Raw genomic sequence first — 15,582 nt, 5'->3', positions numbered from 1 at the left:
AATTGGATTATGTGAAGTTAGATGTAAGAGTGCAATATTCCAAATGCTTTTCCAGCTAAATATTGTTCATATTTGAACTTCTTCCAAGGTACTTTGATTCACTGAAATCCATTGTCCTATGTAATGGTTCACTTGTTCAGTTTCATCATTGCTGGTTTTATTTCTGATTGCACATATAAATGAACATAGCTTAGGCCTTCTTTAGTTAATCTTTATTAACCATTTCACTGCTGAGAAATTAAGAGTCAACCCAACTCTTCTTCTTGACTTCTTTTATAATTTAAATTAAAAACTAATTTGCAAAACTTTAGTCACTTTGTTTTCAGTCAATGTTAGCTAAAAATTGTGACACATAAACTATGTTTTATTGAAAATCTTGTTCAGTATTATACTGAATATGCTGCATATTCTCCATCATCCTTTCGAATTATATCCATTGTATGATATTTTTTAAAATTGAGGTAGACACATGGGGTAACTTTAAATTTTCAACTGTCTCTCCTCTTCTTCTTTTCAGTGAGATATTTGAATACACATGGCAGTACCTAGTGGCTTTGTGTGTGGGAGAGAGAGAGAAGAACTGAGGTTGGGGGATGTCTTCTTACAAACTGAGGGTATAGTCATCACCAGTTGATGTTCATCCCATTTTCGTGGTTGTTCTGTGTAATATGGAAGTTTTGACATTTTTATCTTATGACAGCTGCTTGAAAATTTGCAAGTATTATGTTTTCCCAATAAAAACAAGCAGAAACATTGAGCACACAACTGCATTCTGAACGGAAATCCTATAAAACAAGTAAAATATTTCAACTATTTAAACACAGTTTTTAGTGAAGATAAAAGTTAAATCTGGAAATAGACAACCGAATAAGCAAAGCGGGTATGGTGGGTAGCCAGCTGAATAATTTATATGGAATAAGAGAGAAATTAGTCAAAACACCAAGTAGTATATAAAACAGTGTTCAGACCAGTTTTAAGTTATGGATCCGAGAGTTTGGTTAGAAATAAAACACTTAATACATTAGGAGAGTGAACAGATGGCATGAATGGCAGAATCATATTAAAAATGAGGATATTAGAAAGAAACTTGACATTGTTAGTATTCAAGAATGTATGAACAGAGCTAACCTAAGGTGGTATGGCCACTTAAATAGAATGTGCAAAGAAAGGTTTAGCTAAACAGTGTTTGATGGCAGGAAAGAGACCCAGAGAAAGACCAAAGTCTAGGTGGGTTATTTCAGGCAGAAGTGCCTTAGAAGCATGAAATGTTAGATATGACAGTATTGGAGTGCTCACAAGTATTAGACTAATTTGCAGGAGAATTGTGGATAGGAGGTTAATATTGATGTAAACTTAATCATGCATTGCTGTCATAGTATCCTGCACACCTCTTACAAATAATGCTTTTCCCTGTTTTTGCTTTGTATGTTGTCTGAGAGTTTAGAAACTGTTATGTGCAGGATGCAAAAGACGAACTTTCTCTACAACTTCAAGACTCAACTTAAACATTCAGTAGAAGCATACATCATGTCTGACTATCAGCTGCTCCCATATTCTTATTCTGTTTTGTTCTACATTGGGCCTCATTATGGTCTTATTAGTTTGTCTCTCTTTCCTGATGACTTATAATTTTCATTACGTGTGGTTAGATTCTGCCCTTCTGCTGTTTTTTCTGTCACCAGTAAGACAAGGACCATACGATACATCATCAGGAATATTTCTTCTCCTACATGCACTAGTACAAATATTTTCTTCCAGATAGCAGATGTAGACAAAGAAGTAGTTAAGATGCACTCAGTTATATTTGTAATAGATGTTATCACATGCCATTGAACAAGCGTGTGTAAATTTTACTTTTTGATGGCGATTTTTATAATACAAAAGTGCACCCAAGGATACTTGAGCTCAGGAAGGATGCTGTTTTTGAAGTTTAGTGAAAAGGTTAACTGTTTTCTAGCAATTTGGAGTTCATAGATAGCAAGTCAGTAGTTAATGTGATCTTAAAGATAACTATGGCTTAAATATATCCCATTCATCTTGAGGAATTGCTGCATTGGTATATGCAGATTTGACGGTCCTCACATTCCTCCACTCATTGATTTTGCCTTGAGTATTGCACAGGTTTTAACTGAATTACTGGCTTTCTCATAATCAATAAAACCAAGGTATAATGAGAATTATATCTGTTGCACTATTCAATAACGTAGTGTACATCTTGAATATGGTTCATTGCGCAGACCCTACGTCTCAGTCCTGTCAGTTCGTTTGGTTGTGCAAGATCTAGAATTGTACAAAGCTTATGGACCAAGACGTTTGTAAACCTTTGCTTATAACCAATGGTAGTAGACTGATGAGGTGATAGTTCAAGTCTTCTGTGCACCCTTTTTTGCATATCAAAGTAAGGCAGCCTCTTTCTGTGCTCTTGGTACATAATTTTTCTTCAGACATTGTGTAAAACGTTTTCCCAAGATCTTGTAGCTCCCATAATTTTTCTAAGAACTCTTATTCTGTGGTCTTTAGTCTTTGATTAACAATTTTGTTTCTAACCCAGCTCTCAGACCTCTAAGTTAAGATTGGTTTAAATATTGCTTGGTTGGTTTTTATAAAGTAAAAAAAAAAAGTCTTTCAAGTTTGTATTTGTTGTGGAGTGTAGTAGTTTTATTCCATTTGATTCTGTGCAAGATGATGGTCATCTAGACATGACTGACTATAGTTGTGGCATTGGATATATATCATGTGTTCTTCAAGGCAGATGTTAACAGATCGTTCAATTTGTCCATAATACAAGTTGCAAGAACAAGTGATCTTGTACATTACCTGGAACATCAATGGGGAGTGAGTTGATTCTTAGGAGAGCATATAAGGACAGCCAGCTTGAAATCAGTGCACATATTATATTTCTTTAACATTCTGGATATCATCATCATCAAATTCCTGCCATGCCCTCAAGGGGTGTACCGGATATGATAGTACTACATGAAAAAAATTACATCATTACTAACTTCCTATGTATAATTTTCCTCCAAATCAGTCTGTTACTTGTCAAGACTCCAACATTATCAGATCTTATATTTCTATCGTCTAAGGCACTTTGTACCGTATCAATCCACCTATATCTTGGTCTTCCTCAGGGTCGTTTTGCTTCCAACCTGGCAGAGAACACTTGTTTTGCTAATCTTTCCTCGCCCATTCTGTTTAAGTGACCATACCACCTGAGATTAGCTCTGCTAATTAATTCCTGGATGCCGACAATGTCAAGTTCTTTCCTAATATCCTCGTTTTTAATATGATATTGCTATTGATGCCATCTGTTCACGCCTCTAATCTCTCTCAGGACTCTCATATCTGTGGTCTCTAGTCTTTGGTCAACTGTTTTACTTCTGACCCAACTCTCAGATCCATAAGTTAAAACTGGTTTGAACACTGTCTTGTATACAGCTAATTTAGCGTTCCGACTAATTTCTCTCTTATTCCATATGAATTTATTCAATTGACTTCCTACCATACCAGCTTTGCTGATTCTGTTGTCTATTTCTATATTTAATTTACCATCTTCAGTAAAAATCGTGCCTAAGTAGCTGAAATGTTTTACTTGTTCCACAGGTTCTCCATTCACAACACAGTTGACATTTTCAATGATTCTGCCTATTTTCATTGTCTTTTTATTGTTGACCTTCATACCATATCTATTACAACATCTATTCAATTTAGTCAGAGAATCTTGCAGACTTGTAGCGGATTTATTTAGAAGTATAACATCATCCGCATAAAGCAAAGAGCTGACATTAACATCTCCAATTTTGATATCATGTTTAATACCACTTTCTTTCATAATGCGATCCATATAGATAATGAATAAAAGAGGGGATAATATACATCCCTGTCTCACACCAGATTTAACATTAAACCATCTTCCTGTACTTCCTTCAATTCTAACTGCTACTTACAACTCAAATAAAGACTAAGTATTGCTTGATATAATGCCCCATTGACACCATATAACTGCAGCGTATTGAATAGCTTCTCTCTTGGCACCTTGTTATATGACTTTTCCAAATCGATAAAACTTAAATACAGATCTCTGTTATATTCCCATGCTTTCTCGACTATTTGTCGTAAAGTGAAGATCTGATCCTGACAGCCTCTATGTGGCCTGAATCCAGCTTGTTCTTCACCAAGCTTTTCTTCCACAATTCTTCTCAACTGTTTCTCAAGTATACTTGCATAGATCTTGCCAGGAACACTCAGTAGGGAAATACCTCTATAATTCTCACATTCAGATTTATTTTCCTTTTTATATATGGGTACTATGAGAGCTCTACTCCAATCATCGGGAATTCGTCCCTCTGTCCAGGCTTTCTGAACCATGCAGTGCAGCCACTGTAAGACTCTCTTATACCACCATACTTCAGCATTTTTGGTCGAATATCATCTACTCTTGCTGCCTTTCTGCATTTCAAGCCTTTGATGGCTACTTCAAATATGGATACGTATTCCTGACTGCATGCCTGGTCAGTGTTTTTTACCACTGTGCTTGTTTCATTTAGCAATTTTTCAAAGTAATTACTCCATACTTCAAGGATATCCTTTTCTTCCATTTTCATGTCACCTTTATCATCTCTAACTCCTTTTACAGCACTCTTTCCTCCATTCCTAAGCTTCTTCAACAATCTCCAGAATATTTTGCCACCTTCTTGATATTTATTTTCTATATTCTTGCCTGAATATAGAAAATTAGAAAACTAGCTAAACAAAAGTCCTCCCATGACTTTTGTTTAGCTAGTTTTACAAAGTGTTTAGCATTCTTGCATTCTCTAAGAGCACAAGCTGATTTATTTGACAGGAACTTTTGATATGCTATCCTCTTTTCCCTCACTGTCTCTTTAACTTCCTGTGTCCGCTAGGGAGTTCTGATTTTTTTATCCTTGCAGATAACCTCACCACATGCCTCTCTGGCAGAATCAATCAATGTTTTCTTCAGATTTTGCCACTGAATCTTCAAGGTTTGATTCCTGTTCTCAAACTCTTTCATTTTTTCTTCATTAATCTTTGTGTATTTCAGTCTACAGTTCACATCTGAGAGCTGCTCAACTTTTATTCACTTTAAAACTTTCTTACATGTTATTCTTTTCAATATAAAATTCAATTTTATCCTGCTCAAGACTAAATAGTGATCAATTCTAATTTCAAATCCTCTGTACACTCTGGTGTCCTGCACCAGGGAGAAAATATCACTATCAACAATAACATAGTCAATGAGACTTTTCTTATTCCTTTCCTCTTCTCTCCATGTGAATTTGTGCATATTTTTATGTTGGAACATGGTGTTAGTAATAACCAGTCCATGTCCTGAACAGAAATCCAACAGATATTTGCCATTATTATTAGCTTTGCTCTTTTCTCCAAATTTTCCCAAAATATTTTTGTATGTCTCACAATCATTTCCTACTCTGCTATTTAGATCCCCAACAAGGACTAACTTTTCCTTTTTCATTGTGTCAGTTGCTTTTTCTAAAGCATCAAAAAATTCCTCCACTTCTACCTTAGTAGAACCTTCTGTGGGACCATAGGCACATTGTGTCTTTAAGTCTCATTGTGCAATTTCCCATTCTCATATTTGCCCACATAACTCTACTTGAGACTGACTGCCATTCAAGAAGATTAACCTCGTATTTTGTGTTGAATACTGTGGCTACTCCTTCTTTTCCTTGATTGTCATTGCCTGAATATAACATTTTGTATTTATTGCTCAGAAAGATCTCACCAGTTTTTGTCTTTTTTGTTTCAGTCACCCCTATTATGTCAGTCTGGTACTTATCTAATTCCTCTGCTAGCTCCATTTCTTTGCCATTCAGGCTTCTTATGTTGATAGTACCATTCTTTAACTTTTGTGATGTTGAGTTGGGGTTTGTTTTCAGATTCGTTCCAGTAGCTGACTTTTTGCTGTTTGCCCTGGTTCCCTGGCGAAACCAACGGGGGCCTTGTTTAACCGGGCGACGCTCCAGTCGGCATGAAATTTTGTCATGTCGTACCATCATTTTTTATTTTGGTTTAACCAATAAGAATACAATTTGTTGGGCTAAATCCCAAATTGCCATCCCATCCTCGTTCGTTCAGTATCCAAGTAGATACCCAACAGGGTGCACCACGAGAAGGTGAGTATTGGACTTTAAGTCAGAAGCCCTGGTCGGTTCTCCGCATTCCTTTAAAGGCTATGTAGAGGTCTCCTCTCAGTTATACAGCTTTGACCTTTTGCAAGAATGCTAAACACTGTGTAAAACTAGCTAAACAAAAGTCATTGGAGGACTTTGGCAAGAATATAGAAAATAAATATCAAGAAGGTGGCAAAATATTCTGGAGATTATTGAAGAAGCTTAGGAATGGAGGAAAGAGTGCTGTAAAAGGAGTTAGAGATGATAAAGGTGACATGAAATGGGAGAAAAGGATATTCTTGAAGTATGGAGTAATTACTTTGAAAAACTGCTAAATGAAACAAGCAGTGATGACAGCACAGTGTTAAAAAATACTGACCAGGCATGCAGTCAGGAATACATATCCATACTTGAAGTAGAAAAAGCCATCTAAGGCTTGAAATGTGGAAAGGCAGCAGGAGTAGATGATATTTGACCAGAAATGCTGAAGTATGGTGGTATAAGAGTCTTTCTTATGCCACCATTTCTGAACTATGCAGTGGCTGCACTGCATAGTTCAGAAAGCCTGGACAGATGGGCGAATTTCCGATGATTGGAGTAGAGCTCTCATAGTACCCATAAGAGAAAACATGAAAAAATGCATTTTTTGCAAAAGTGCACAGGAACGTTATTTTCGTGTTTTTCATGCACAAACGATATCAATTGAAGCTATATGCGTGTATTTAAAGAGAATAGTAATAATATTGTTATTTTCTATAGTGAACTGGATTCTGGAATGTTGGCTGTTTAGGTGAAGGAGGAAAGAGTAATGGCCAAAATAGAGAACACATCAATGTATTTTAGCCGGAAGGTTTGAGACTAGCAGTATCAAGAGCATATTTCTACAGGTTATTATTTATTTAGCATATGATATATTGCACATCACAAAGCTCGAAATCTATGACAAACAATAAAAATGATAAGTTAACATCTAGATTACAAATAAAGTCAATTGATTTTTTAATTGCAAATAGGAAGTCACTAAAATTTCTTTTGTAGGCTCTTAAGGGGCAGTCTTGTCTTGTATAAGATGCCACACTGATTGCTTCTTACCTCCGCAATCACAGTTTTGGTGAGCTGCATTGTTCCATTTGAAAAGTATCGGTACATCTACCATGTCCTGTTCTGATTCTATTGAGAGATGATCAAATTCTTCGTGGTAATTCAAAATTAGGGGGTTTCTTCATGATACATAGCATAGTGTGGCACTCTGTTGGTGATTCTTCAAATCACCTTGCTGACCAGGCATCATTCATGCAGAAATTGTTTGCCAGCTTCTGCAGTTCTTGGTGGAGGATCTCTAGAATGAAATCTGTTGATATTAAGGTCCTCAAGGTCAGAATGGATAGGGAGTTGGTGGCTGGACATGGTCGTCTTGTATTCTTGAAGAAGTGCATTTGATCTGTGTAGGTTTGGCAATGCAGTAAGGCTCAGAATTGGGAGCCAATAAATAGGAGTTGATTTAATTGTATTTGAGATGAGGTGTATGGTGTTGCTCAGTTGTGCATCTACGAGATTACATTGGTGCTATTCATCCAAACTGGCGCAGTGTTTTGCGGCAGAATAGACAATGTCGTGGGCTGAGCAAGCACCTCAAAGTATTAGCTGTTGCATCCCAAGAGGTGCCACAGAGTTTTGCATTATATTATTTCTTGTTTTCAGTTTTTCATCTGTTTTAGACAGGTGAGTTTTGTACAGTACCGTCTTGTCAAGAATGACTTCAAGGTATTTAGGGTACAAGGTATTATATGGAAGGAGGTTATCTTCAAGATCGACTTCTAAAGGTCTCTTCGCCAATTTGTTGTTAAGGTGAAAGCATGAGGTTACACTAGGCTCGAGTCTCCATTTGCAAAAATATTTTCCAAGGGAATTCACATTGTAATTAATATTTTTCAGAATGGTCCATATACAAATTGGCTATGATTATCTAAGGGAGGAAAATATGTATTCTTGTTACTGCCCCCCCCTCCCCTTCTATCTGTTTAGATATAGTGCCCTTCCAAGTGAAGCAACCACTATGGATGAAAAAATTGAAGAGATCAGTGATTTTTTTTAGGGGTAGGGGGAGCATTTTTAAGTAAAGTTAAGGTGTCAGAAAGAGAGAGAGAGATTGGTGAATGACTAACATCCCTTTTGTAACACCTTAACTTTAATGTTTGTTTACATCATTCTACTTAAAACTGCATGCCATTCAATATTATTATATTTGAATACTCTAGCTACTCCTTCCTTTTCATTGTCTGAATCTTTCTCTGGTATCAGTGAAACTTCAGTGATATCAGATGATGAATGGGGATGCTGTCAGTTTAATGCAACTAAATGTAAGGTTCGAAATTTGGAATCCACAGATGGGATGCGTCATATTCACTTGGTGGGGTTACACTGGAAGAAGTGGAGGAAGCAAGAGATCTTGGGGATGATTGTAGACAGAAAATTGAAGTTCAGAGGACATGTAAGATAAAAGAATGATAATTCCATTGTATAAAACTTTGATCAGACAACATGTGAATTTGTTTGTTGACATTTGGTCAGGATGCAGAGCTCATCATCAGATTCCTATGTATACCCTCAGGGAGAGGTACAGGGATGGATGACGAAAATGATTTCACCGATTTTCCAAATAAGCTACTATAAACTCTCTCATTATATGTCACTTTGTTAGTTATCACGTTCATTTTTACATGGTTTTTGTTTAGGAAAATGCACTCAGAATAATGTTGATTTTTTTTTTTTGACTGAAATAATCTTTTCTGCAATAATATTGTATTGAAACCTTTGTAAAAATAATGTGGCACATGATGTCATCATGTAAGGCTATTAAGTAATGTTAAATCAATAAGTCTAATGCTAAGATTAGTGAAGAATTCTGAGAATTGCTATAAATGAAAATTTCCAAAGACCCATGAAGAATGACGCCAGCATGTCTGAAGGTAAATATGTGACCAATTTCGAGAGACGTGTGTATGTGCACAAAGGAAATCCAGGCCTATATAAGGCAATTCATCATGAAGGAATTTTGGTCTGAGGGTTTTCTAAGCTTTCTCTTACCTAAGTCCCTGTCATGCCAAGTTCGCTGTAAGAAATTGAAAGAGGAGCGTTGTAAGGTCTAAGTCTTCTACTTGGGTACATTGCCACCCAAGAAATATTGTGTCATCCATCTTGAAGGGAAGGAGCTGTACATCACTTCCATGTTAAGGGTCCTATAAGGCAAGGCATAGTCGACAACCCTGAAAAGGAAGAATTTTTGCAGAAAAACAGGATCGTGCCAGCAATCGGAAATAGACAAGAAGAAGAATTACATGTGAACAAAAGGTTAATGTGAAACACTGTCGGCTGAGTAAGAATTGTAAGTAGTTGTAATACTGAACAAGAATGTATGTCAAGCATCTATGTTTATGAGATAATGTATATTAGTAGTGAATTAGGCTTAACAAAGGTATGTCTTATATTCAGTTAACATTATGCTAGATTGTATATTAGGCTCAGAATTAAAGTTAGATTAGAAAGAATTGAGACTAGCAAGAGAATTGTAAATGATATCATGTATATATATATGTGAATGTAACTCATTCTGTACATATTTCTGTTTGACTTAATTAAATGGTTTGTAAACAATACACTGGACTGATTCTGTCACTGCACTATCCTAAATAAATTCGAACCTGCATAAGATAGAAGTTTATATGAATTATATTTAAGCCCAGGCTAGTTTAAAGTAAGAATAATATAAGTGGGGAATATAAACAATATCTGCTTAGTGTTTAATTTAAGATCTTATATTCTCATACTCTATATATAGTCTAACAGGCACAGTCGTTAAAACAAATAAATTTGTTAGACTAGAGCATGAGAAATAGGATGTTGTAGAAAAGATATATGGCAGAAGTCGATAGTTAAGGCAGCCGACAATTCACGAATATTAAATAGAGAAAGCAAAGGCAAAGCAGGATGTAAGAATTACGAATGTAAATATAACAAAATGGTGCAGTCTACCTAAGTATTACAAATGGTGCACTCACATTATAACAGTACCTCTTATGGATTTTGTTCATGGCATAGATAGCGGCCTTCAATTCTTATTTCTTAAAACTGCTGACAGGATTTGTTTCAAATGTGCAAATGAAAGTTCTTTTTATTGCTAAGCCTTTTCATCCTAAATCTTTCTTTTTCTGAATTTAAAGTGCTGAAGTCCTTGAAGAATAGCAATTTAATTGTTACTAAAGCTGACAACAGAAATGCTGGTTCTATTAAGACTGGTTGTTGACCATATAGGATATCTCACTTATAAGATATCTAAATACCTATCCAATTTACTTGCTGCTAGAAGATCTACTTGTTGAAAGTTTTTTCACTTTAGTTATACTATAAATGAAAGATGCCAAGAAATTAGATTCTTGGTTTCATCCTTCATCCAAGTGTCAGCAAAGTTTGCATGTGAAGTAATTTCACGACTGGGCTACTTGTATATGGAGGCTGATAACTTCACATCAGTTGCCTTAGCATCCCATAATGCACATATCCTTACATTTATAATGCACTGCATTATGGGGAAGAGCCACTACCCAGACTGATTTCAACCATTATTGGGGTATGTTCAAGTGTGGGGATACCTCTCTATAAACTTGTGCAATTCCTCAGATCACCCAACAACAAGTGACCTGAAGGATCATTTAGCTCATTACTCAGTGGTGTTCTACTTGGTGATGGGGCCCACCTGCCACCAAGCAAAATTCTCAGCAGTGGCTCTACGAAGTCTGCTGAAGTGGTCATGTGGTTGCTTTTCCCTGGGATATGAGTGGCTGTGCTCATGGTAGGGTGAGCTTGTAGAGCTCACCCTACCATGAGCACAGCCACTTCATATCACATCATATCACATGGTCCAGGACCATGTGAAATGAAGGTTGAAGTGATGTTGAAGTCATATTTCCATATACAAGTAGTCAAAATATGTCACACTGTATTACTAAACTAATCTGGTTTAGAAATAGATGTTGAAAGTTTTTTTTTTTTTTTTCACTTAGTGATACTATAAATTAAAGATTGCAAGAAATTATATTCTTGGTTTCATCCTTTTATCCAAGTGTAAACCAAGAATATAATTTTTGGCATCTTTAATTTATAGATCTTCTACTTATATAAAAAAAACACTTCAGATTTTAAAAATAAAATTTGTGATCTTCATGTGGACACTTCTGATGTTATGATCATCTTAGATATTATATCCTTATCCTTGTGTACTAATATTCATTATCGGACACAATTGAATTACTTCTGAACAATATCCGGTGGAAATTCAGGAAGAATTTCCATCAGATATTGTTAACTTATTTGGTTTATGCATTCTGGTTATTTCCCCTTTAGAAACAAATTATATCCGAGCCTCTGTAGCTCAGTCCTTCTAGATGAAGCCCTTTAGTTGGAATGACATGAGTTCGATTCCCGTCAGTGACGCGAGGAACCTTTATCTGGTCTCTTTTGATGAAAGGATGCAAATTAGCCAGCCTCACATGGAGGTAAGGGATTTTTTCACCCGGAAACTCTGGTTTTTTGTCCCCCAGAACATATAAACCAGTCCCATGAACACATGCATCTATAGACATAGGTCACACCAGGAGGCATAAGACTAACCACCTTATCCTCGAGCGTGGCTGCAGTTACAAGAATACTTACTTTGTCACCATTAAAAAAAAAAAAAAAAAAAAAAAAAAAAGTAGAAGGGGGGAGATTCAGAAAGAGCAAAATTATATCCACAAATCGAAGGAACAGCAATTTTCAGTCCTATTTCATCTACTATTGCCAACTTCTTTGTGGAACACTTTGAAGAACATATCTTTGATAACAATTCTCTTAGACCTACTCATTGGTACAGATATGTGGATGACATTTTTCACAATTTGGAATGGTGCTTCCTCTGAGTTACAGCAGTTTCTTTCCAAATTAAATGCACTTCATCCCAGGATCCAATTTACTTCAGATAAAGAAATGAACAACCAATTATCTTTTTTTAGGTGTTCTAATTTTTCTTCAACCAGGTGGAAGTTTACAATTTTTCAGAGGACTCATACAGGCTCTTATATCCATCACTGAATATCACCACCATTCTTGTTAAAAGGTCGGAACTATTAAGAACTTAATACATTGTACTCAATCTTTATATTCTTCAGATGTAAAGAAAGAATTATAACATATTTAAATCAACCTTTTTATCTAATGGTTTTAAGGATTTTTTCATCAAAAAAGCTTTTAACAGGTATTATGGGATCTCTGCCTTTTTCAATGCCGAAAAAAAACTCTCGTTTCTATCTCTTATTTGCAAGGTATTTTTGAATGCAGAGCAAAAGTTTTATAACCCTTGAATATTTTTGTTTGTCCAATCAGAAAAATCACCAGCTTTCTCGTTTCCCTAAAGCTTCCACCTCTAGGTTTTCCAGAATCTACCAAATTCTTTGCTCTTATGGCTTATCTTATTTTGCACAAACAGGAAGAAATGCTTTTATTCATCTAGAAGAACACGTCTTATTTTAAATATCATGTGCCTGAACAGTTGGAACTTGCTGAGCATGCTATCTGTACTAAGCATAGTCTTTAGTCATAGTCATTTCCTCATAAAACGTCTTTATAAAGAAGCATGCAAAACTTTACTTCATTATCTTAACTTAAACAGATTCAATGGTCTACATCTGTCCCTTTTGTGGAAGATAGTACTTTCTAAATCTGCTAATCTTTCCTAACTTTATATATATACTTTTATTTTATTTTTACTTAGGAAATTATTGACCAATTTAGTCATCTTACATTAGCTACTAAGGTGGTGCTTTCTAGGATTGAGCAATAACAGACAAGGTGTGACACCTCATCTGTTATTGTTTAATTGCTTTTTTATAATCATGTACTAAAGATGTTTATGACACTCAAGTGGAAATTTTATAATAAAGAAGTTCTTTATGTGAGTTTTCCTCCATTTTTATATTTATTATCACTATGCCAACTCGGTATTCCATTAGTGAAATACCGAGTTGGCATAGTGATATACTGAAGACATGCAAACTACAGTTTTGTGGATAGAAGAGTGCAGATATGATTGAGACATTTGAGCTTTTGAGAAGTTATCAGATTGACACTGGGAAGATTTTTCATGTGGTAGAATGAGGAGATGGAACAATGACAAAGGGAATCCCTGGAAGTTGCAAAAGGAAGTAATGAGTAAGAAAGAGAGAAATTGGAGCACAGGATACATTGTCTAACAGAGTGGTAAAAGTACATACAGGATGAGATTTAGGTGTGGTATTCTAGACTGGCGGTACTTTGTAGGCCTCCGGGCTAGGTCCATGGGACCCGCTAACCAACAACAGCTGTGATCCTCCATTCATATTAGGGATTGGATGGTTCTGGCAGCCCATTCCGTAAAAAATGCCACTATGTAAAGCATTATGTCTAAACAGAAAAGAAATAAAGCCTGGGTAGTCTCGATATGCCCGGAACGGTGGTGTCAGGGTGATGTAGCAGGCCCTGTGGTATTGTCAGTCCATGACTGCTATAAAGAAATTCAACACAGAAATTGCTTGAATGTAAGAGGATTGAATAAATGTGAGAAATTAACTGTGATAGAGAGATGGAGAGATTGAATATTCATATCATCTTTCCATACTTCACAAAGACTGAAATCCAGGCACCCTGCCTGGAGGAGTGCAATACAAATAAACGACCAGAACTTCGACCTATGCAAGTCATGGGGAGAGTATTAGTTTCAACATACCTCCAATCTTCAAATACCCATCTCAAATCTAATATCTCGTCTGGAGGACTTCAATCTCCCTAGATGTATGGACCACTTTAAATCGGATCAGAACAGGATGTGGGAGATGTATCTCTTGCATAAATGGAACTGGTCCGAAACTCCAAACTGTGAATGCAGAAGAGGGATCCAGACTATCAATCACATTGTGCTTGAGTGCCCTATCTACTTATTTCTAAAGAGGACTTTTGTAAACTGACTGCAGAATCCCTGGAGTGGATCCAGGATTTAAGGATTAAGCTCTGACTCCTGATTCTTAATTTTGATGTTTAATCATTTCAACCTAGTGTATCCCTTTTAATATGATTGTTACAATTGTTTTTATGCTGTTTTATGTAATATGTATGTTTTATTCTGAGACCTGTACATCATAAGCTAAATAAAATAATTGAATATTAATATACTAGGAATAAGTGAAACCTTTTGGAAAGGATCATCAGATTTTGAGGCGAAACTTCCAAATGGCAAGATATATAAAGTATATACATCAGGTGGTAAAATATCAAGGAGGGGTTAGCATTCATTGTAGAGAAGAAAACTAATAAAAACATTATTCATGCCATCAAAAAATCAGAGTAATGGCAATTCTAGTGAAGTCTAAACCTAGAGATATGCTGATCATTCAGATATATGCTCCTACAGAACAGAATGAGGAAGCAGAAATAGATAACATGTATGATGAAATAGAATGGTGTGTAAGGGAAGTTGGAGGCAAGAAAGATCGAGTTATCTGTGCTATGGGTGACTGGAACGCAAAAGTTGGATCGGAGAGAACATCTGCATACGTGGGCCCATTTGGACTTGGAATTCGGAATGAGAGAGGACAAAAATCTGATTGATTTCTGTAACAAGCACAGTCTCATCATGACTAACACTTATTTTGAGCAAAAACCAACAGCAAGATACACATGGGAAAGTCTGGATAGAAGATACAAAAATCAATTAAGACTATATTGTTGTCAGTAAACGTTACTTCAATGGAATACGGAACTCAAAGGTGATGCCATTGCTAAATGTGAATCTGATCATAGATGGTCTTAATGAAGATGAATATTTGCCTGAAAACAATAAAAATTAGAAGAAGTCAACCCTTAAAATAGGATCTGCAAATGGCACAAAATCCAATAGTAAAATCGAAATTTAATGAAAATGTTTCAGAACTGTTGTTTGCAAAGTTGCAAAACGAAAATGAACTTTCTAAGTGAAATACACTACAAGCAGCTATCATAACATCTGCTGAACACCACATCAATAAACAAGAAGAAAGAAAGAAAAAACCATGGATAACACAAGAAGTAATCAACCTTATCGATGAAAGAAGAACATGGAAAAGAGGAGCAAATGAAGAAGAAAGATTAAGATATAAAACATTGGATAAAAGAATCAAACAGTTATGCATAAGATTGAAAAAAAACTGGATAAATAGGCAGTGCACCGAGATAGAAGAATTGCAAAATAAGAACAAAATCAGAGAAGCATTCCTGAAAGTGGAAGAACTTAATCAAAAAGCAAAATGTACACAGTCTAATAACATCAAAGACAAAGATGGAAACATAATCATTGATAAGGAAAAGATAAATAGAAAATGGGTGGAGT

General features: G+C 35.7%; 1 protein-coding gene across 2 annotated transcripts in view; it reads left to right on the top strand.

The window, feature by feature from the left end:
* The window catches only part of LOC150104389 (CTP synthase 1-A-like), a 281,082-nt gene that overhangs the window by 103,302 nt on the left and 162,198 nt on the right, over positions 1 to 15,582 (top strand). The window lies entirely within an intron of this gene.

This window comes from Typopeltis vanoorti, chromosome 8 (assembly GCF_054136105.1).
Source record: "Typopeltis vanoorti isolate ZY-2024b chromosome 8, IOZ_Tvanoo_1.0, whole genome shotgun sequence".
NCBI lineage: Eukaryota > Metazoa > Arthropoda > Arachnida > Uropygi > Thelyphonidae > Typopeltis > Typopeltis vanoorti.
The sequence above is the reverse complement of the archived record's forward strand: the minus strand, read 5'-3'. Positions and strand labels throughout refer to the sequence as shown.